The sequence below is a fragment of the Plectropomus leopardus genome, chromosome 3 (assembly GCF_026936395.1).
Source record: "Plectropomus leopardus strain MGB_pleo_1.0 chromosome 3, ASM2693639v1, whole genome shotgun sequence".
Classification (NCBI taxonomy): Eukaryota; Metazoa; Chordata; class Actinopteri; order Perciformes; family Serranidae; genus Plectropomus; species Plectropomus leopardus.
This window is the reverse complement of record NC_142178.1, coordinates 6,412,171-6,433,967: the sequence shown is the minus strand read 5'-3', so window position 1 is coordinate 6,433,967 and position 21,797 is coordinate 6,412,171. Positions and strand designations below refer to the sequence as shown.

The 21,797-nt window shown below is 38.8% G+C and overlaps 1 protein-coding gene across 1 annotated transcript in view; it reads left to right on the top strand.

Annotated features, from left to right (window-relative positions):
- The first annotated feature begins 449 nt into the window (after positions 1 to 449).
- Positions 450 to 21,797, top strand: part of frmpd1a (FERM and PDZ domain containing 1a) — a 62,874-nt gene continuing 41,526 nt past the window's right edge. Inside the window, exons 1-2 of the mRNA XM_088075433.1 lie at positions 450 to 1,023; positions 14,393 to 14,506. The gene's annotated coding sequence lies outside the window, so the exon portion shown is untranslated. The remainder of the gene's footprint in view (positions 1,024 to 14,392; positions 14,507 to 21,797) is intronic.

Genomic DNA, 21,797 nt, shown 5'->3' with positions numbered 1-21,797 from the left:
GTACTTTTGTGAATGAGCAGTTGAACAGGTGAACCTAATAAAGTGGCCAGTGAGTGTATACTGATAAATAAAATTGCTTTTTGTTAATTTACTGGCCTCTGGGCTACTGTCATAATGCAAAAGTGGCCCCTGGGCAAGGCAAGTTTAGCATCCCTGCTGTAGCGTTAGCTGTGATGGGAGTGGCAGTAAGATATTGATGGCACCAGGAGGCGACAGAGGACAATTAACACTGTTTCTATCGTCTATCTATTTATTTATCTATCTATCTAGTATATATGTATGTGTGTTACTGCAGTATGTATGTATGTATCTATCTATCTATCTATGTATCTAAATATCTATGTATCTATCCATGTCTCTACCACTTAATTCTATTTTTCGTGGACTACAGTTCATAGTAATATATTAGATATTATAATAACGTTGGCTGTGATATTTATAGGCTGTAATTTCTGAGACATGTAAACCAGCAGCACAGGCTATCAGCACTGGGTCTCGTGTGGTCGCACGGGTGTACGGCTCTCGCGGTCTCACAATCACGCACGCACGCGAGCACTCGCATTACGAATCGGGTAGACACAAGCAGAGCGCGAGAGACGCAGGTGTGTCAACAACAGTGAGCTCGCGGTGTGTCTCTGTCATATGCAGCGAGGGACCTGTCACTACCGAAACTTTATGTGTGTGCGCGCGCGCGCGCGTGTGTAACAGAGAGAGGGAGAGAGAGAAAGAGGAGAGAAACACAGAAAGAAGATTAGCGTCGCTTAAGCCGCGTGCGCCTCGTCTGCATCTTGCGCGCTCACCTGCTCTGAGAGTTTATTGAAGGCACTTTTCTGACAGGAGGTCTCGAGCCGCGCTCCTCGCGCTTCCTAAACGCCAGGTGATGTGGATTAAGTGAGTCCCCGCTGTCCGAGGAGCAGGACGGTGCTGCGCTGCTTTTCCAAGTTGTTCCACTTCCAGGACTGTCTTTGAGGACGGCTCGCCCTGCGCCCAGGAGCGGATTACGGTGGAGATAGCCGCTGCTCGGTAAGGTCCTTACACCGAATTATTGGGCTATTACACAGCCACCTAGACTGAACAACAAGCAAACACACGGTGCCAAAAATAGATATCTGTCAGCTGAAACTGTATTTGTTTCCCTCCAGTGCTTTACTGCAAGCTAGCAAAGCGAGTGACGGTGCTGTGGTTCCACACACGCCATTTGTTCTTAGATAAATAAAAGACAAAAAAGAGAGCTGAAAAGTCTGAGAAACCTGGAGCAGCATCACTCTTCTTGTTTTATTTACAGACGCTTTTCACATGTATTTAAAACTCCGAGCAAATATGTGCAATTTCTTTTAAGAACATGGATGAAGTCAATGAGGGGTCTAGGGAAAAACTACAGGCTATTTATTGATAATTATCATAATTGTATATTTAAAATTATGTGAGAATTATTTTCATTTAAAGCATCCTTTAAAGGTTTGCCCTTATTAGTTGTTTTTCTTTTTTCAAACTTTCTTTGTATTTTTTTAAAAAAAAGTATTTTTCATGTAATTTTATTGTACTAATTTCTTGCTAATTTTTGCGTAATTTCCTATTTCCTTAATCATCGCCCTATTCCCATATTTTGGATTAAATCAAGCCAATTAACTTGGTTCAAAGGGTTAATATTTCAAACTTACTTTTATCTGGTATGTAAAAATTTGAACCCTAAAAAGCCATGCTTTCTTTCAAAAACATAGGGGAAAAGGCAGTGAGCAACTTGCTGAGAAATGTTCCAAAAATTGCAAGAAATTAATATGTTTAGAAAGTTATCATTATTAATTTTTTAAAGCAAGGCAAACAAGGAAAATGCTAAGGAAAAATTGTATTTATTATTATCATAATCATATATTTGAAATTATGTCACTGAATTATTTTAGTTTTAAGGATTTTTGCCATGTCATTTCTTTGTTAGTTTTTTGTACTTAATTTTTTCTTTTTCTTAAATTACATTTTGGCTAAAGTTCTTATGCTAATTTATCACTCATTTTTGGTTTATTTCTTCTCTCCTTACTCATTACCCTCTTTCCATATTTTGGATGAAATCAGGCCAATTTGCCCCTGTTAAAAGGATTAATATTTCAATAACTCACTTTTCTCTGGTATATAGTTTCTTTTTCTAAGGCAATGAAAAATTTAATTAAAAAATTTAAAGAAATAGAGCAAGGGGAAAAAAAGAAAAAAATCTCAGGGAAAACTATATGTATAATTATCATAATTACATATTTGAAATTATGTCACAGAATTATTTAATTTTTTTAAAGCATTTTAAAAGCTTTTTACAGGCCATTTTTTTAATGTACTCTCTTTATTATTATTATTTTTTTTACATTTTATTTTATTGTAAATATTTTCCAAATTTTTAGGTAACATACTTTTTTTTCCTTTTTTGCTCAGTTTTGGCTCATGTCTGTCCATGTTTGTAAAAGAAATCAATCCAATTTTCTGATGTGTCATAGGGTAAATATTTCATCAGCTCACTTTTATCCGGCATATAGTTTGACAAATAGAAAATGAAAACAAGCTTGACGGGTTTAGCTCTCTGAAGTGGGCCCTAAATGAGAAAAGTCATCTCAACATTTATCATTAAAGCCTTGTCAACATTTGTAATGCAAAACCAATCAGCAGTGAACTAATAGCAGCCTCTCTGCAGAAGTGCCTCATAAGAGGACGCCAGGTAAAAGTTAGCACCCATCTACCTGTTTAAATCCACCTCAGTCATAATGATAAAGAATTGATGTGCATGGAGGGAGGAGGCAGATTGACATGAAGGGTTTTTAATCTTATGAATGGACTGTGTAGAGAGGACTTTAAGGTGGTCCCAAAGTCTCCCTCCAGTCACTTCAGATCCAAACAGAGCGAGGCATTCCCTGACTCCCTTTAAAGCAAATGACTCAGTCATTTTCTATATTCAACTGCTGCTAAAGAATTGATGAATAGACTAACAGTACGCAGTCTGTGTGAAATCAAAATGTGTTTTACTAATGCATCACTGCAACCAGGAACATGCACAACCGCACACACAAACACTCATTATGTGCGCACAGATACTCACACTACTACATGCATTTTACAGTGTTTGTTGCTCCAGATATTTTGCTGCATCATGCTTCAGCCTCCTGTGTCGATGCCATTGTAACATGTGATGTGAGGCACAGTTTGCTGTTGGACTCCATCTGCATGTTTGTTGTATGTGCCCGTACCAGTGTGTGTGTGTGTGTGTGTGTGTGTGTGTGTGTATGCGTGTATCTGTGTTTCAGAAGAGACATGAATACAAAGTGAGCCCTGACACTTAGTGCAGAATCGAAACAGAAGAAGAAGAAGAAGAATATGAGGCCGACTGCGTTCTGAAGGTCCTCCCAGGCTTTACTAATTTATGATGTTATTTTTAGGCTCAGCTACATTTTTGATGCTTCGTATTTGTCAAGTTTAATACTAAGCGAAAACTCAGGGTGTGTCTGTCAACCTTTTAGTACGTAACTGCGTGCACACAAACATACAGTACACACACATACAAACACACATGGCTGCACACATTAGGACATATGAACCATGTGTGGAGGTCTTGTAAGACCCCTTTGGCACTGCATTATTAATAATGATAGTTAAGTTAATTGGTATGGCATTTTTCAAAACTAATATTTAAAAAGTGCACAACATGAAACTGGAGCTTTAGCGTACCTGATGTAGCCGAATCTCCCTCTGCTCCCTGTTCACCGTCAGAGCCTCACAGCTTTGCATCGACTGGAAAAAATAAGCACGGTCAAATTGTGTTGTTTCCATACTAAACTAATGACGTATTGAACTTTCCACCCCAAAATGTCATACTTCCAGTTGTGCTACACTGAAGCTACTCTTTAAACCTGAATATTGTCAGAGGTCTTTTAAAAAGTTTCCAACATTTAACAAAATTAGTGCCAAAGGAATCTTTTTTTTTAATGATTCATCTTTTATTGAGTTTTCAGAGAATGATTACAACCACAATAAACATCTAACAAGACATACAGGGAAAAAAAACAATATAAAACTGAAAAGCTAAAAACAGATTATACTGAATGAAACTGAATAAAGTAAAACAAAGCAAAACACACATTTACCAAAAAAATGATGTGTCAACAATGGTGTTCAGTCAGCTACAAGCTGCTAGTATAGAATTCTCCCTACATTCATTCATTCAACCTTTACTTAAATCTCGAGGAATCATTGCTGGCCTCATTTTCAATGATGATGAGAGCACAGAAAACAGGCCGAACACCATTAAAAACAGCTACATTCAATAAGAGTAACTGGTAATCATAGTTTTAAACTGGCTCATACTAACTATTGTAAGATGTTCCAGGTAGATGCAGCACAAAAACTAAAAGCAATTTTTCTGAATTCATTATTTATCCGGGGCACATTGATCGTTAAGCAAACGCTTGAAGGTGTAGAGTAATTATTATGTGGCCAGTTTCAAAAAGGGCTGAGGTATGGTGGCGTGTTATATACATTAGTGGTGGATACATAGTTGGCAGAAATACATAACGGATAATATTCCTCAAAGTCGGTCTCGTTAATTTGTACGTGACTTATGATGATCCTGCCCTATTGAACCATATCCATAAAAGCATGATATCGCTGCCACTTCCGGAGGTAGAGATCCACCTTGTTGAGTAACCGTAATGATAGATTTTCTATTGCAGCTGTATTTACAAAGATGTTGTGGGCGGCAAAGGAATCTTAAAATAACTGGTACTGCCACAAACTTTCCCCGACTTATTATGACATAATGTTGATTCAGAAAGTAAAGAGGTTTGGAACACCTGCTCTAATGAGGTCTAAAAGGTTTTAGGTCTACCCTAATCTCCTTTGCCATATAGACAGCACTTTCTGCCAGTTTGGCTTCAGTCTGAAACAACTGATTAAAGGGTTTCCGACAACAGCAGAAATAGTTCCTTAAGCGCTTTTAGTACCGTAGGCCCATCAGAAGCGATCCATCAGTTTTATTGAACAGAGACAGACAATAAACTTATACCTGCCTGCTGAATCACAAACCTTTTACTGCAGATTTTACCTCCACCAGTTCTGACGCATGCAGGGGTGTTATTGGAATCTTGTACTTACACACAGGATGAGGAAGTGAAACTAGTGCCTAACTGTGGCATTTTTTGAGATCAGTGTTGATTTTAAGGGAAGAATTCCTGATTAGATATGTGGAGGCCATGAGAGTGAAATTTTAAACTGGAATGAAAATAGACTCTTTCTATGTGGATGTGAACTGATTTTTAGAGATGCACAATTTGTTGCCAGTGTCTGATATGCCGATATATAATAACTCATTTGGTCGATAACTGATAACGATATCAATATATCCACTTTTTTTCCACACCTAATTTTAGTGATCATCAGGTCTCTTCTGTAGTGGAATTAACATCATATTCTCCATGCTCTTATTGTGATGGCCCACCAGCAAATGGAGACATGAAATACAATGCTTTTTATTTTATGCAATGTTCATTCATTGTGCAAAATATGAAAACTTAGGGTTCATGGTTTTTTTTTTTAATCAGTTTGTGATATCTGAAAAAAATTAGCAAATTTGCTGATTCCGATATTTGATTTTAAAGTCAATATCTACTGATCTTATTGTGCATCCCTAATGATTTTGCTCCGACATGGTCATACAAATGCACCAAACTGAGTCCTGAACAAAACAGTGTCATGTGAATAGATGCTCACACATTAGCTTTCACTCAGCTGACTAGGCATAAAGAAGTTAGGGCTGTGTTATATGGCCTAAAAATAAAATCTCTGATTTTTTTCACACCAAACTTGATTTGGAATTTTAATGTTTTTTTTTTTGTTTTTTTGCCTCTTAAAAACAAACTACAAAAGACAAAAAAATTACTCACAGTAAGTTTTGCTTTGATTTTAGTGATACAAATTAACAAGGGCAAACTGTATGATGTAGAGGGCTTCAAGTCAGTTTTGCATATCGTGCAGTTTTGCAGTTGAAACAGTCGAATATTGAAAATGACCAATTCTGAAATCGTACAACTGTCTATCAGCATTAGTTCCATGTCTACACAAAATGTTTTTGGTTGTGTTCATATGACGGGACCATAGGTCTGTTGTAGTGGAGTCAAACCACATCCACTCCGGCTCTCTGTGATCTTTTCACGTGTACAGTTGTACAGATGAGGCAGGGTGGCTTGGTAGCACATACCTGGGGTTGATAGTTTTCAGCATGTGGATAAGCCCAGGCTCTACCACTTTACATATGGCCACCGTACCTTTAGCGATATGCACATTATACGACTGCATCAGGAACAGCTTTGCAGTGGGTGGCTTTCTTGTCATACGGGACACAATGGGAAAATGATCCCACTAATGTCGGCTGCTTTTTACTGGCTGTTTGTGGGCTGACGCAGTCTTGTGCATCTCGGAGTGAGACACAATTCTCCCACTTGGCTGCTGCCTCTGTTTGAAATGTTGAAATAAATCAGTTGTGCCACTGCCTTTCGTAGCAACAGCCTTTAAACAAACTTTGCAGCGGGCTGTAGTTTGTTTAAGATCTGACGCCGCAAAACTGAACCAAACGACAGATGAGACTGAACTATGGAAGCCCTAAGAGAGCGGTGGAGGATGTTAAAGAGAAAATCTAGATTTTTATTTTAAAAAATATACCACATTAATTGATCAAATTGATTTATTGCCCAGCCTTAAAAGGAGTTCCAAGGTTAGGTAGTTAGTTAATTGATTAATGTAGCAAACAAGTGTGATGAGCTTGTTGTCATGAAGGATAAGAGAAGGGGACAGGGGTAAGATTACAGCTTTCTCACACATTAATTTATTTGTGGTGGGCTGCCACGATTAAATCATCTGTCAGATGGATTTTCAAGTTTTGAAGCTAGACCTTTTACTTTTGATTTCTGTTGAAATATAATGTATATATATGTATAGTTAAGTTATACATTTCACCACACTCTGGGAGCACAGAGCATACTGTTGTCACAGATGGAGCAGAAGAACAGCAGGGGCAGTGAAAGTGAAACTTAACTTTTCATTGTGCTTGGTCTAAAAGCTTGCATTCACTGACTCTGCACTCGTCCTTTCCTCTCTGCCGGTGGACAGCCGTTAGAGTGGCTGTTGTATGTAGCTGGGCATGTAGACAACACCAGGGGAACTGTGCTGTACTTCTGATCAGCTCTGACCCGATCACCTAATCAATTATCTTAAGCGCGACTTAAACTGCTTAAAATGATGAATTTTCTGATCAGCTGATGCTCTCTGCTAACATTACACGTGCTGGCAGCACACGACTCTGCAGTGCTGATTGCATCGTAAACAATGGAGTCACTGCTTTCCACCATAATTATATTACCTCAAGCCTCGTTTTCTGCAGAGTATTTTCTCAAAAATGTTCCCTTTTCAGTGCATATAAGAAAAACACATACACCAAGACTGACACATCTGTGAGAGGCCCATATCAGGCTGAATATTTTGGCTGACCAATAAATCGGTAGGGCTCAAAGGAAAATGTACACCTAGTCTAGCTGCTGGCTTTCAGGGGAAAGCCATAGCTCATAACTCTTTGTTATTTTCGCCTCTAAAGGACAATGTTTAATCACATTTTCTTCTTCTGGATCCCAAAAAATAACATTAGAACTTGAAAAAAAACATTGTAGTTTAGGCATGCAGCTTTTCTCCCCTCCTTTTTCTTAAGTCTGGGCCACCTAATGTGGTGTGAACCATGCAATTTATTATCTTATAACCATGATTGTCTGAGGGCCAGACTTATCCAGGGCATAGTGAACTGTGTCCCTTTACCTCTTCCAGCCTCTGCCCCTGGATATGTATGAAAATACATGGGAGCAATTACATAATGTAAAACATATTTGCTGCATAGTTGTCTGTGTTTGCATCACATATGCTCAGAGTATCTACAGTATACTGTATTTAGAAAACCTAGTGTCCACTAGATACTGCTACATTGCGTTCCAGCTCCATCATAGCTAGTGAAAACTCTGCCATACCAGCAGCCACACCAGCAACCAGACCAGCAGCCACACCAGCAGCCACACCAGCAGCCACACCAGCAACCAGACCAGCAGCCACACCAGCAGCCACACCAGCAACCAGACCAGCAGCCAGACCAGCAGCCACACCAGCAGCCACACCAGTAGCCACACCAGCAACCAGACCAGCAGCCACACCAGCAGCCACACCAGCAACCAGACCAGCAGCCACACCAGCAGCCACACCAGCAACCAGACCAGCAGCCAGACCAGCAGCCACACCAGCAGCCACACCAGCAGCCACACCAGCAACCAGACCAGCAGCCAGACCAGCAGCCAGACCAGCAGCCACACCACCAACCAGACCAGCAGCCACACCAGCAACCAGACCATCAGCCAGACCAGCAGCCACACCAGCAACCAGACCAGCAGCCACACCAGCAGCCAGACCAGCTGCTAAACCATCCTCGCTTCCCTAAAGCCTTAAATTCAATTGCAAATGTCTATATAGACTCATAATTATAGTCAAGACATAAAATGATTGTTTATGTCACTTCTTTGAACCAGTGTAAAGCAAAAGAACGAATGCTGCTGCTAAACTATATTTAGGAATAGATGGATAGATAGATAGATAGATAGATAGATAGATAGATAGATAGATAGATAGATAGATAGATACTTTATTAATCCCGTGGGAAATGTAGGCACCTGTAGCTCACTGCAAAACATAAACAAAAAACACATGGGGAAAGCCTGTGTAACATAAGAATGAAACAAAAACACACAGTAGTGAAGAAAAGATATGCTTATGATGGTTACTATAGAAAGACAGATTTTTTGCCTTGATGCTTGTCTCTCTCTTCTGTCTGTCTAAGTGCTAGGTAGGCAGATATCTCCTAACAGGATGGAACCGGAGGGTTCATAGCTGCCTTTAAACAGTTCACAAAAGCATTTGTTAACTGAAAAAATAGAAACAGGGTTTAAACATTGGCTACACAAAAATAAATATGATAGCAGCAGTGACCTCGTATCCTATTTTCATATTTGCCACAAACAGCCATTTACATTATTGACTGAGTGGAGATGGAAGATAAATGTGTTCTCTGAACCACAGCCAAACTTTGGCTCCTGGAGACTCCACAGGATAAACTGCTTTGAAATATGAATCAACTAATGAAAGAAATGCAACAAATCATGACGAACCTTCTCTCTGTCTGGCACAGTGTATAAAACCAAACTTCTTGAGAAATCTGTGTAAACTTTGTCCAAGTGAAACCATTTAATGCAGATTAAATGTGTTGGAGTTTACCTGTTAGCATGTGTGACTTAAGAGACACACAGACACACTTACTGTGGCAGCCAAACACTGTCTGTGTCAATTTATAGGCCTTTACCTGAACAGGTCATCAGGTCACGAGGATTGTGTGTGTGTGTGAGTGTATGTGTGTGTGTGTCTGACTGTAGTGTGAGCTGCTAAGTGGATTGTGTCCACTCTCTGCTGTCCTTAGGGAGCATATAAGTCCTCTGGGTCTAGAGGAGAGCAGATGGGAGAAATATAAGAATGAAAAATATACCCTAACAGATTTGTGAATCAAAGATAAAACATTCTCTGAGGCTTTGCCTGCTGATAGACTCATATTGCACATTTACTGTCTAGTTTCAATACCACTTTTATAGTTTGAAAATTAGAGTCCTTTCCCCAAACAAATGGCATTTATAGAAATGTAAAGCAACTGAAACAGAAATCTTAGCTTTCTGAGGGTTTCTGTGCGTTTAATCAGCCAGACAGAAAAAAGGCCCAACAACAGCACATCTGTCTAACTAAAATATATGTGAGATTCTTTGCCCAGTTGCATTTTTTTCAACACTGTAGGTATGCCAATGTATGTGGTGTGATAACCATCACTTTTCATGCCATGATACATTGCAACTGGTGCATCGCTGCAACCCTATCTCCATCACTCTGCACCTCACCAAAACTATCAAGACTGATAAATAGCATCTCAGTGACGAGGAAAAATATGTATTTTTTGATTTGGGGGTGAACTGTCCCTTTAAAACACGAAAGACTGATCGCAAACGATACCTGACACTTTTGTGTGACACATGTTCTTTAGGTTTCCTCGCCCGTCATACCCTCGCCTTCTCCCTCCATTTTTGTATCACTCACATTTACCTTTTGTGTCTTTCCTCTCTGCTGCCACGTCTTCTCTCTCTCTCTGTTTCTGCCTCTATGTCTCTCTCTCTTTCTGTCTTACCCCCTTCATTCTCTGTCTTCCTCTGTGCGTCGGTATGCCTGTTAGTTGTTCCTGGTAGAGTGAAGCGGCTGCATTATCTAGATACATTATTGATGCACGCAGCACTCTGAGTAACACACAAACACACACACACACACAAAGTCCAACCACTCACTCACATAATAAAAACATACATACACTCATAAAATCAACCACTTTGTCGCACGCACGCGCGCACGCACACACACACACACACACACACACACACACACACACACACACACACACACGCACACACACACACACACACACACAGCACACAGTCACAAAGAGCATGTGCCTCAATTTGTTTGTGAATGTGAGTGGGTATGAGAGAGAAAATGCTTGTTCTTTCTGACCGAGAGATTCTGCTCTGTTTTAAAGAGAAGAAGCAGCCGCTCCATTTGAAATGCACGCAACTAAAATTAACACTCCACTTTCATCCACATGCTGAGCTGATGTTAGCATTGTGAGCATGCCTAACAGTCTGTAGTGCTTTGGAAGAAGCTGCAGGAAACAATCAATCTCTAAAAATAACTTATCAAAACAGAGATTTTGTAAAAATCATGGAAAGACAACAGAAAAGAGTGAGCGAAGAGAGAATTATGAAAGAGAAAGGTACTGAGGGGTGAGTTTTTGAGTGGCGGGGAGGCAGAGCTGGGAGGAGGCGGGGGGGCAGAAGAGTTCCCAGCATCTCTTTTCCCAGGGCTTTGTAAGGGCCTCATTAAATATGGATGGTGTTTGGAGCAGAGCAGGGGCAAGTGGGACTCCACAAACAGCAGAGGCAGCCCGGGCAGGCCCGTCCTGCTGCGATCATGGAGCCCTGCTGTCTTTCTCGCCACGTCTGTCTCTCCATCTTCCTCCTCTGCCCCCCTCTATTCACTTCCACTCCTCCTTTCCGCCCTCTCTCTCTCCACCGTCATCTGTGTCTGTCTATCAACCGTTCTGATGACAAAGTGCTTTTTTCACCACTTGGCATGTCTGGTCTTTTCCCTCTGCGAAATTTCTTTTTTTTTCTGTCTCTGTTCATCCTCCTTCTCCTCCTCTGTGCCTTCTCCTTCTCATTTTCCTTTCTTTGCGTCTTTGCTCACTCTCTTTTCTCTCCCTCCACAAGCACATGTAAATTGTTAACTCTTTAACACCTAGATCAACATCAGCTTCCTTGTGCTTCTGAAATCGATTAAATTGGTTTGATATCTTTCAAAAACACAGTAAAAAAAACCCACAATGAGCAACTTGGCAAGAAAATTCCCGCAGATGTTAAAAACATAAAAAATAAAAACAAAACATAAAAAGCTACAAGGAAATTATCTGAAACTTAGCTGGGAATGTTATTAGATTGATATGATCAAAAAAATAAGGAAAAGATGTCCAGAAAACTATATTTATAATTCTTATTATACATTTAATCAGGTAACAACTTCACAACTTTTGACTAATTTCTTGCTAATGGTTGAGCCATTTTCTGTTAAGTTGATGGTTGCCCTCTTCCCAGATTTTTTAGAGACATCAAGCCAATTTGCCTAGGTTTCAAAGGGTTAACCCTTTAAAACCTGAGCAATTTGGCTTGATTACTTTAAAAACCATGAAAAGAAGGCGATGAGCAATTTAACAAAAAATGACCTCAAAATTTGCAAGAAAATATGAAGAATTTATAATGAAAAATGTTACATTGTCACAAAATGTCACAAAGAAATAAAATTAAAGAAACAAAAAGAGGAAATTAAAATAAAAATAATAAAAATAATTCTAATGATTTTTTTTCCTGTAGGGTAATTTCATATTATCAATAGAGATTTCTTGATATTTTCCCATATTATGTAATAGTTCTCTATTTATTCCCTTTTTTTCAATTTTCAGTTTTTTTTTTTTTTTTGCCTTTTACTGATTTTTCTGCAATTTGCGGGATATTTCATGCCAAATTGATGATTGCCTTTTTGGCTGAACTGCAGTATGGGATGCCAGCCCTAAAACCAATCTAATCTTACACAGACTTCCTGCAGTTAGCCATTTGGGTTGATTGTAAAGTTAATCAGTTGTTCTCTAATGTTATTATTATGAGTTTAATATAATATGAAATATCCCTAAAATATGACATCAGTTTGCTCAATGATAGTAGAGAGGTCCCCGAAGGAAAAGGGTTGGGACCCACGGTACATGGTCCAACCATGTATTAGGTTTTAGCCTAGTCTTGTTCTAATGTTTTTGACAGAAATCACACCAATTAGATCAAGCTGAGAAGGTTTAAATACTCGTGAAAGGTGTCTGAACACAGCACAAGAAAACTGATGTCTATCCAAGTTTCTAAGGGTTAAGGAAGTTTTAAAACCAAAAAAGGAAAAAAACCAGAGAAGCCAGTAAAACCCTTCATTTAACTATTTTCAATTCATATAAATCAGATATTAAAAGAGGGGTCATCTCTTGAATCTTTAAGTCTCTCCACAGTCTGAATGCTAATATGAAAAAAAAGAAAAGATGGTAGAAGGAAGGAGACCTGTCAGCAACAGATGAAGAATGGCAAGATATCTGTACATTTCAGTGGAACAGTGCTAACTCCCATGCACAGAAAGAATTTTGCTGGAAAAATGTGGCTCGACATTTTATCTGCCCTCTGATGACAGCACACTATGACAGTGGTAGCACTCAGTGCTGGATTAACTGCGGCTGTCAATCTGCAAAGCACAACCATGTGTTGTGGGAGTTTTTAAAGATACAAAATAACTGGAAAGAGATGCACAAAGCAATACAAACCATGTTTAACACGCATATACCATTAGATTTTAAAGTCGTGTATTTCGGCTATATCCCCCAGATGAAAAAGGTGCTGGCAAATACGTAATGGGCATCTCGCTGGCAGCAGGGAAAAAGTGCCGAGTAGAAGATAAATGATGCACGTTGGTTCAAACATGAATAACTGGATAGATGTGACGATGGAGATTTACGTGATGGAAAAAATTATCTTCTCTTTGCACCAAAAGATGGACATTGTTACACGGCTCTGGGAGAAATGGCTGCAATACAGCAGGCCTCTAAGACCTGACTTTGTTGCTATAGTAACTAGGAACATCCTTAACTCTATTTGTATTATTATTATTATTGTTATTATGATGATGATGATGATTATTTATTGCAATCATATAGCTTTCTACCATGCTTATTTCTGTATATTTTATTTTTAGATTTCATTTATTTATTTATTTATTTATTTATTTATCTATTCATTCACTTATTTATTTACTATTATTATTATTAGTAGCAGTAGCAGTAGCAGTCATAGTAGTAGGAGTAGCAGTATTATTATTTCTGCTGTTATTATTTTTAGTAGTATGATTATTATTATTTTTAGTAGTAGTATTTTTTTATTTTTGTAATAATCTTTTTGTCATACTTATTTCTGTTTTTTCTTATTTTTAAATTCATTACAATATTATTGTAATTATTATTAGTAGTATGAGTATTATTTTATTATTATTTTAATTTGTTTATTAAAAGTATTATCTTTTTATTTATGTGACTTCATCACAAGTCATTTTAAGCCAGTTAGGGCGGAGAGGGGAGGGTCAGATAAAAGGTTAACTTTCCTTCAGGAGTATCAATACCCACAAAATTTGTAAAACATAAGAGCACAATTGGATGTGATTTGGCTGTGTGATTTATTATTATTGTACTACTGAAAACTAAAACGTGATCACTTTTTGTTCTTTGATTTTTCTTTTCTCTCCATTGTGTTTTTTTCTGTGTCCAGATAAGGCACTGTGGACTGCTACAAGATTTTCTTTATTTTATTCTATATTTTGTATTTGGCCTTTATCTCTACCGCTCTGGGAAAGAAAAGATAAAAAAAATAATAAAGAAGTGGCATCATATAAACTGAGGAAGGCGAGAACTTGAAGATTTTTTATAAAAAAAAAAAGAAATGAAATAAAATGAATTAAAAAATAAAAACCTTAATTACATTTAAAAAAAAAAACCAAAAAAACAATTCTGATGCTGGTGCTTCAGTCTGTTTATCTGTCTGTCTATGTATCATTCAACTGGATTATTTTTTAATATGCAAAATGATTCTGACTTAACCATGACACTGTGTTTGCCCCTCAGGAGATGAAGACACGTCACGCTGACCCTCCTCAGCACAACGATGGACGGAGAGAAAGCAGAGCGGGACTGTAACCGGCGCCTTCATGGAGCCCTGATACACAGGGCAGAGAGCAGGTGTGTGTGTGCCTTTCTGCAACGATTAATGCAAATATTACACAGTTATTGTTTGTGTGTGTACACAAAAAGAAAGATTAAAGGATTAAGAGAGCGTGAGAGTGAGACAGGCAGACAGTGAGAGGGATGCGAGTAGTGTCTGTGTTTCGGTTACAGCCAGTCTGTTACCTGAAACAGACCTGTGAGGTGGAGGTGAAGCTCAGTGTAATCTGGCTCAGCAGGAGTGACGCACACACTCCCTCTCACAGGCTGCAGACACACTCTGTAATCCCATTCGCCTGCTCTGTGTGTGTGTTTGTCTGTGTGTGCACATTCAGAGCATTATGCAAAAACTTTTGTATCAAGCTGCGAGTCATTTTTCAGCACATGCAATACCAACACATTCTCACCCTCCACCTTGTCCCACATGGCAGCATGTTCAGCGGACTTTTGATGTTTGCATGCAAGCTGTTGTTGATATCTTTGGACGCCATGTCAATTAATGCCTGTGAAAAACATTGAGCCTCATTCACCAATATCTTCCTAAGTATTTTCTTGAATTCCTTCTTAAATAGTTCTTAAGTAATTTCTTAAGAAAGCTCTACGTCAGATTTATGAACGTGTTCTTAACTGGCTGAATTATTCACGTCCGTGTTCTCAAATTGATGAATCTCCTCCTAAACTGAAAACATGTGCCAGTTGTTCCTAATTAGCACAAGTAAACGCCCTCATATGCCTGTAAAAGGGCATGAGACTGAAGGGCCGTGTGCAGATACAGACAGAGGTCACAAAGAGATATCTTTCAGTTGAGAAAATGCCAAAAAGTCGGAGCACCGGAATCAAAATGCAAAAAGAACTTTAATAGTTATGAAGTGAAGGTACTGCTGCGGGAAGTGAAGCGCAAACAAGTATTGATATTTAGTGGCATTATTTCTGGATCTAAAATCACACACAGAAAAGATGCAATCACACACTCTGTGAGTGCTGCATCTGGAGAAAGGCGCAGTACAGACAAGGTTAAATAAGAAGTTTGAAATCTGACACCAAAAAAAAAACATTGCTAAAATTCAGATGGGAAATGCAGAGCAGTGGAGGAGGACAGCAGGCAAAGAAGTGTCTGAGCTGGAGCATCAGGGTCATCATCAGGTGTGCTGCACTGATGTAGACAGGGGTGTGTGTCTTTGCCTCCGTATTTCTAAATTCAACAGTTAGCTTCTGGTTTTGCTGACATTGAGCAGCAGGTTGTTCTCTGTGCACCGCTCTGCAAAACTGCTGATTTCCTCCTGGTATGAACTCTCATCGTTGTTTGTAATACAGTGGAGACGGTGTTTGTATTAACACGGCAGGAGAAGGCTGGGATCATTGGCAGGACAGGTGTGATGTTTGGACGGCGTGTTGGGCATGCAGCCCGCCACAGGGGGATTTTAAAAGCAGCTAATAGCATTTAGCTAAAGAAGAACAGCCGCTATAAATGTCCACAAATAGTTAAAACAGTGAGAATCATGAGCTCCTTACCCTCTGAGCAGAGGACGAGATCAGCCGCCATGTAACAGCTAAATGATTGTTATTCACATTATGCCTTTGTTATTGTTTAGAAAGCGCTGCTAATACGTATGTTCAGGGTTCCCACGGACAGTCTTAAAAGGCAATGATCAAATTACTCTAAAAATAAGGCCTTAAATTTTTTCAAAATGACTTAAATTAATCTTACAAATGTTTTGAAATTCTCAGATGTTACAAAAATAAGTGGTAAATCTATTTTTGGTTAAACAATTTAATAAATTCATCTTCTTAAACTCTTTGTGATGGGAATCCAAGTTGCTGAATGTCACGTGCAGAGTGAGAAACACAAAATCACCAAGAAAACGTTCACTGTCACGAGCCAAAAAAGGCTTGTTTTTGTCAACATTTGATGAAGATAATCTAACTTTATCACTGGACAAAAAAACGTTTAATGTTACAATAAACATTTGGGCAAAATAAAACTGGTCTTCAATTTAGGCTATTATAAATTTGGTCTTAAACTTAAGTCTGTGTTGCATTATAAAAAGCATTAAATATTACTTAAATATTAGCTGCAGAAACCCTGATACACCCGGTTACATGTCACACTAGAGGCTGACACTGCTGTGTTATATGTCATGCCCGATTAATGTTCCTTCTCATACGCCTATTCTGTTTTTATATTTTTTATCATCCCTATTTACTGTTTCTCTCTAAAGCTGAGGGGGGCAGAAATCTGAAGGCAGAATTTTAAAATACACCCTCTTCCTGCAGCTCGCTGTCCTAAGCCCCTCCCACATGCCCGTGGGCAAATGCACACGCTCTATATAGTTAGCCAGTGTTTCATACATTGATTTATTTAGTCGTATTTCATGGTAAAGTTGCGTGCAGCAGATTCATTTAACCCCTCCTTGCCCCGATCTGTCTCTCTGTTTATCAGACCACAGATGAGAAAAGAATTCGCTGCTAGCTGCCCCATAGTCCGTCCACCTTTGTTTCCAGGAGCAGTGTAGGCAGCAGCTCTGGAGACTGAGCTTTGGGTGGTGGCTTTCGCAGCTCTAATTTGCAGATCCCTCCAGTGCAGAGTGTCACAGCAGGCTGGTGGCCAGCGGCAGCTCCGTGTCTGACCTGTGTAACAGCGACAGAAAGTTCGTCGATCCGTCGGTGACTCTGTGCTGCCCGGTCCCATGAAGCTGGCTGGATTCAGGTTTTGGCGGCTGCTGTCTGGAGGTCACTCTCTGGAGCTGCTACACGTTCTCATCTGTGGCAGCGGGGAATTAGGCGGAGAACATAGTGTGATCTGAGGCTCTAGCTAATGTTGGTTTCATAAACGTGACCATGAAGCCACAGCAGAGGACTCTACCATCTTTCTCCTTTATCTCTGAATAGCTTTAAATATTGACCTGATCTTGACATGTGTTTTATTTCATTTATTGTCAGACTCTCTGTTAGACTCTTTTTGATAAGCATCTGTATTCATAAATTAGCCAATGGGAACACCTTCTCTCTGAGATGAGTTGTGATTGGCCACAGTCTCCTGTCACAAACTAGATTTTCTAAATCCTGAAAGCAGAGCTTGGAGGAGCTTTATGATATGAAGGCCTACAGTAGTCGATCTGTAGGCCTTAAATAATCTGTAGGCCTAATAAAGCCTATCTTACATAAGTTATTTTAACATAATCACACTAATTGGGATTTGCTTTTGTATTATTATTATTATTCAATGTATATGAGTAGACAGGAGAGTGTGAGCAGCCATTCTCAGTGTTGCAGATTTTTTGACTGTATATTCCTTGATACAGTGGGTACAGAAAGTATTCAGACCCCCTTAAATTTTTCACTCTTTGTTATATTGCAGCCATTTGCTAAAATCATTTAAGTTCATTTTTTTCCTCATTAATGTACACACAGCACTCCATATTGACAGAAAAACACAGAATTGTTGACATTTTTGCAGATTTATTAAAAAGAAAAACTGAAATATCACATGGTCATAAGTATTCAGACCCTTTGCTGTGACACTCATATATTTAACTCAGGTGCTGTCCATTTCCTCTGATCATCCTTGAGATGGTTCTACACCTTCACTGGAGTCCAGCTGTATTTTATTATACCGACTGGACTTGATTAGGAAAGCCACACACCTGTCTATATAAGACCTCACAGTGCATGTCAGAGCAAATGAGAATCATGAGGTCAAAGGACCTGCCTGAAGAGCTCAGAGACAGAATTGTGGCGAGGCACAGATCTGGCCGAGGTTACAAAAAAATTTCTGCTGCATTTAAGGTTCCCAAGAGCACAGTGGCCTCCATAATCCTTAAATGGAAGACGTTTGGGACGACCAGAACCCTTCCTAGAGCTGGCCGTCCGGCCAAACTGAGCAGTCGGGGGAGAAGAGCCTTGGTGAGAGAGGTAAAGAAGAACCCAAAGATCACTGTGGCTGAGCTCCAGAGATGCAGTCGGGAGATGGGAGAAAGTTGTAGAAAGTCAACCATCACTGCAGCCCTCCACCAGTCGGGGCTTTATGGCAGAGTGGCCCGACTGAAGCCTCTCCTCAGTGCAAGACACATGAAAGCCCGCATGGAGTTTGCTAAAAAACACCTGAAGGACTCCAAGATGGTGAGAAATAAGATTATCTGGTCTGATGAGACCAAGATAGAACTTTTTGGCCGTAATTCTAAGCGGTATGTGGAGAACACCAGGCACTGCTCATCACCTGTCCAATACAGTCCCCACAGTGAAGCATGGTGGTGGCAGCATCATGCTGTGGGGGTGTTTTTCAGCTGCAGGGACAGGACGACTGGTTGCAATCAAAGGAAAGATGAATGCGGCCAAGTACAGGGATATCCTGGACAAAAACCTTCTCCAGAGTGCTCAGGGCCTCAGACTGGGCCGAAGGTTCACCATCCAACAAGACAATGACCCAAAGCACACAGCTAAAATAAGGAAGGAGTGGCTTCACAACAACTCCGTGACTGTTCTTGAATGGCCCAGCCAGAGCCCTGACTTAAACCCAATTGAGCATCTCTGGAGAGACCTGAAAATGGTTGTCCACCAACGTTCACCATCCAACCTGACAGAACTGGAAGGATCTGCAAGGAGGAATGGCAGAGGATCTCCAAATCCAGGTGTGAAAAACTTGTTGCATCATTCCCAAAAAGACTCATGGCTGTATTAGCTCAAAAGGGTGCTTCTACTAAATACTGAGCAAAGGGTCTGAATACTTATGACCATGTGATATTTCAGTTTTTCTTTTTTAATAAATCTTCAAAAATGTCAACAATTCTGTGTTTTTCTGTCAATATGGGGTGCTGTGTGTACATTAACGAGGAAAAAAAATGAACTTAAATGATTTTAGCAAATGGCTGCAATATAACAAAGAGTGAAAAATTTAAGGGGGTCTGAATACTTTCCGTACCCACTGTATATTTTAATTTCAACCTCTGTAAAAAAGTAATAATTTTATAAAGCCTGCATCAAACACGAGTTAAGAATACATTAGTCAAAGTATATAATAATGAAGACAATAATAATAACAATAACAACAACAACAATAATAATAATGATTATTATTATTATTATTTATTTTTTATTTTTTTAATCTATTCTTTAATCTATTTTTTAATGATCTTTTTCAGATCCGCTTCACAAAGGCAACAACATTAGACAGACAAATCATTAAATCATAATGTTGTATAAGAAAACAAACAGAAGGAACAACAACAAAACAAAAAAAATCAATGTTGTGCATAAAACACAGTCCAGTGAAAAAGTGCTTTCTTAGTAGTCCATCTTTGGAAGTTTCACCAGGTTAGACCCACATCAATAATGAACACCGTCACATATTCGTGGAACCTGTGAGTGCAGTCGGGTTCTCTTAGCACCACTGTTTCCCTCTTTGAATTCTCGGACGTTTTTTGTCGAGGTCATGTAAAGGTTGTTTGGAAAGAAAATTATTTAACTTTTTGAATGGAGCTTTATGAAACAGAGAAGTCATAGGGATGGGTTGGTGGATGAATGGATGAATGGATGGATGGATGGATGCATGATTGGATGGATGGATGGATGGATGGATGCATGATTGGATGGATGGATGGATGGATAGATAAATGGATAAATAAAGCTTAAAACAAGACTGACTTTAGAGACCAGGATTTGTAACAATAGCTTTGGGCAAATAAAATGCTTGGTTAGGTAAAAATGCTGTTCATAGGTTAAATTTTGTAGATGAAATACCTTCCAATGAAACATTTTTTCATTGGTCAGAATGTAATTTTGGCTACATTAGTTTAATTATTTAAAACTCAAGCAAACTGTTTTGATTTCTCTCAAAAACCTGTCAAAAAGCAATTTAGGCAACAATTACAATTTACATTTACAAGACATGGCCCAAAACTTAGCACAAAAAAAGATTTTAAAAAAAATTTAAAAAATATTTTACATACTTAATAATTTTTCCATAACATAATCTAAAATATAACATTATTATATATATCTAATAATGCTTCCCTGTTTTTTTTAAAACTAATTTTAGGTAGTTTTATCATAACCCTCACTAATCGCTAGCAATTTGTAGGACATTCCTTGCAAAGTTGGTTATTTTCTTTTTTCCCCCATGTTTATGAAAGAAATTAAACCACTTTGCTCGGTTTTAAAAGGGTCAAATGATTATGACAAGCGATTATGACTAGTGTGATTATGACAAGAACACTTTCCAAAACATCATATTTCTATGAAGACACTGACAGAAAGTTAACTGTAAGTAAGAGTAAGGCTAGAATATACCACACGTTAGCAGAAATTATATTACAAAGATCCTTTATAAAAGTGTGTGTGTGTGTGTGTGTGTGTGTGTGTGTGTCTTATGTGCGACTCGGTAGTTGTAGTATCTGGTTCTTTTGTTCAATTGAAAAATTAGGTGTTAAAGTGTTTTGTGCACCTTCAGTATGCATGAAACGCAAAGACACACTCTGTGCAGAGGGGAATATGGAGATGGGGAGATGACAGATGACAAAGTAATGAATGAAAGTACAACAGAGAGCTTAAGTGTAGGCAGGAGGGCATAATGTATACTGTAAGTGCTGCTGCAGCCCCATTACTCAGCTTGTGAGTGTGTGTTTTCCTCTGCAGCAGTGCTTTACCCTGCCCATCCTCAGCATCTGCATTAAAAGGACAAATCCATCCGAAAACACCTCATTGCTTGGAGACGACATAAAAGTTTCCTACTGTCATATTGTTAAGTCAAAGGAAGTTCACGAAGTTTTAAAAGATTGGGAAAAGTTGATGCAAACAGCTTTGTTGGTCACATGCAGGTGAGGAAGAAAATCACTGCACAGGTTTGAGAATCTGAAAATATGTTTTGTCCAATCTGGTCCTAATCAGCTTAGTTTACACAGAGCACTCTAATGCTTTTTTTTTCAATACTTCTGAGTTAATTACACAAATGACTCCAATTTAAGAATTGTGATAAAAAAGAGCACAAAGCCTCAGCTTGACCTCTAGTTTGGTTGGAAGAGTTTACCATCATGTTACGATACTGTATGTCCAATGCAGCTACAGTAGAATTTGTTGGGAAAAAAAAAAAATCTACATATCAAGGCTGGGGGACGTGTCTTTAATATAATATCAGGATATTTAAAGGCTATATCATGATATACAATATATATCTCAATAATTTTGAATGTCCTTTAAACTAATGTAAGCTACTAAAATATAAAATTAGTTAAATAAAGTAGCTACTGTTGTATAATAAAGTTTAATACACTGCTGTTATAATATCGGTAATAAAATACAGTTATAAGGAAGTTAA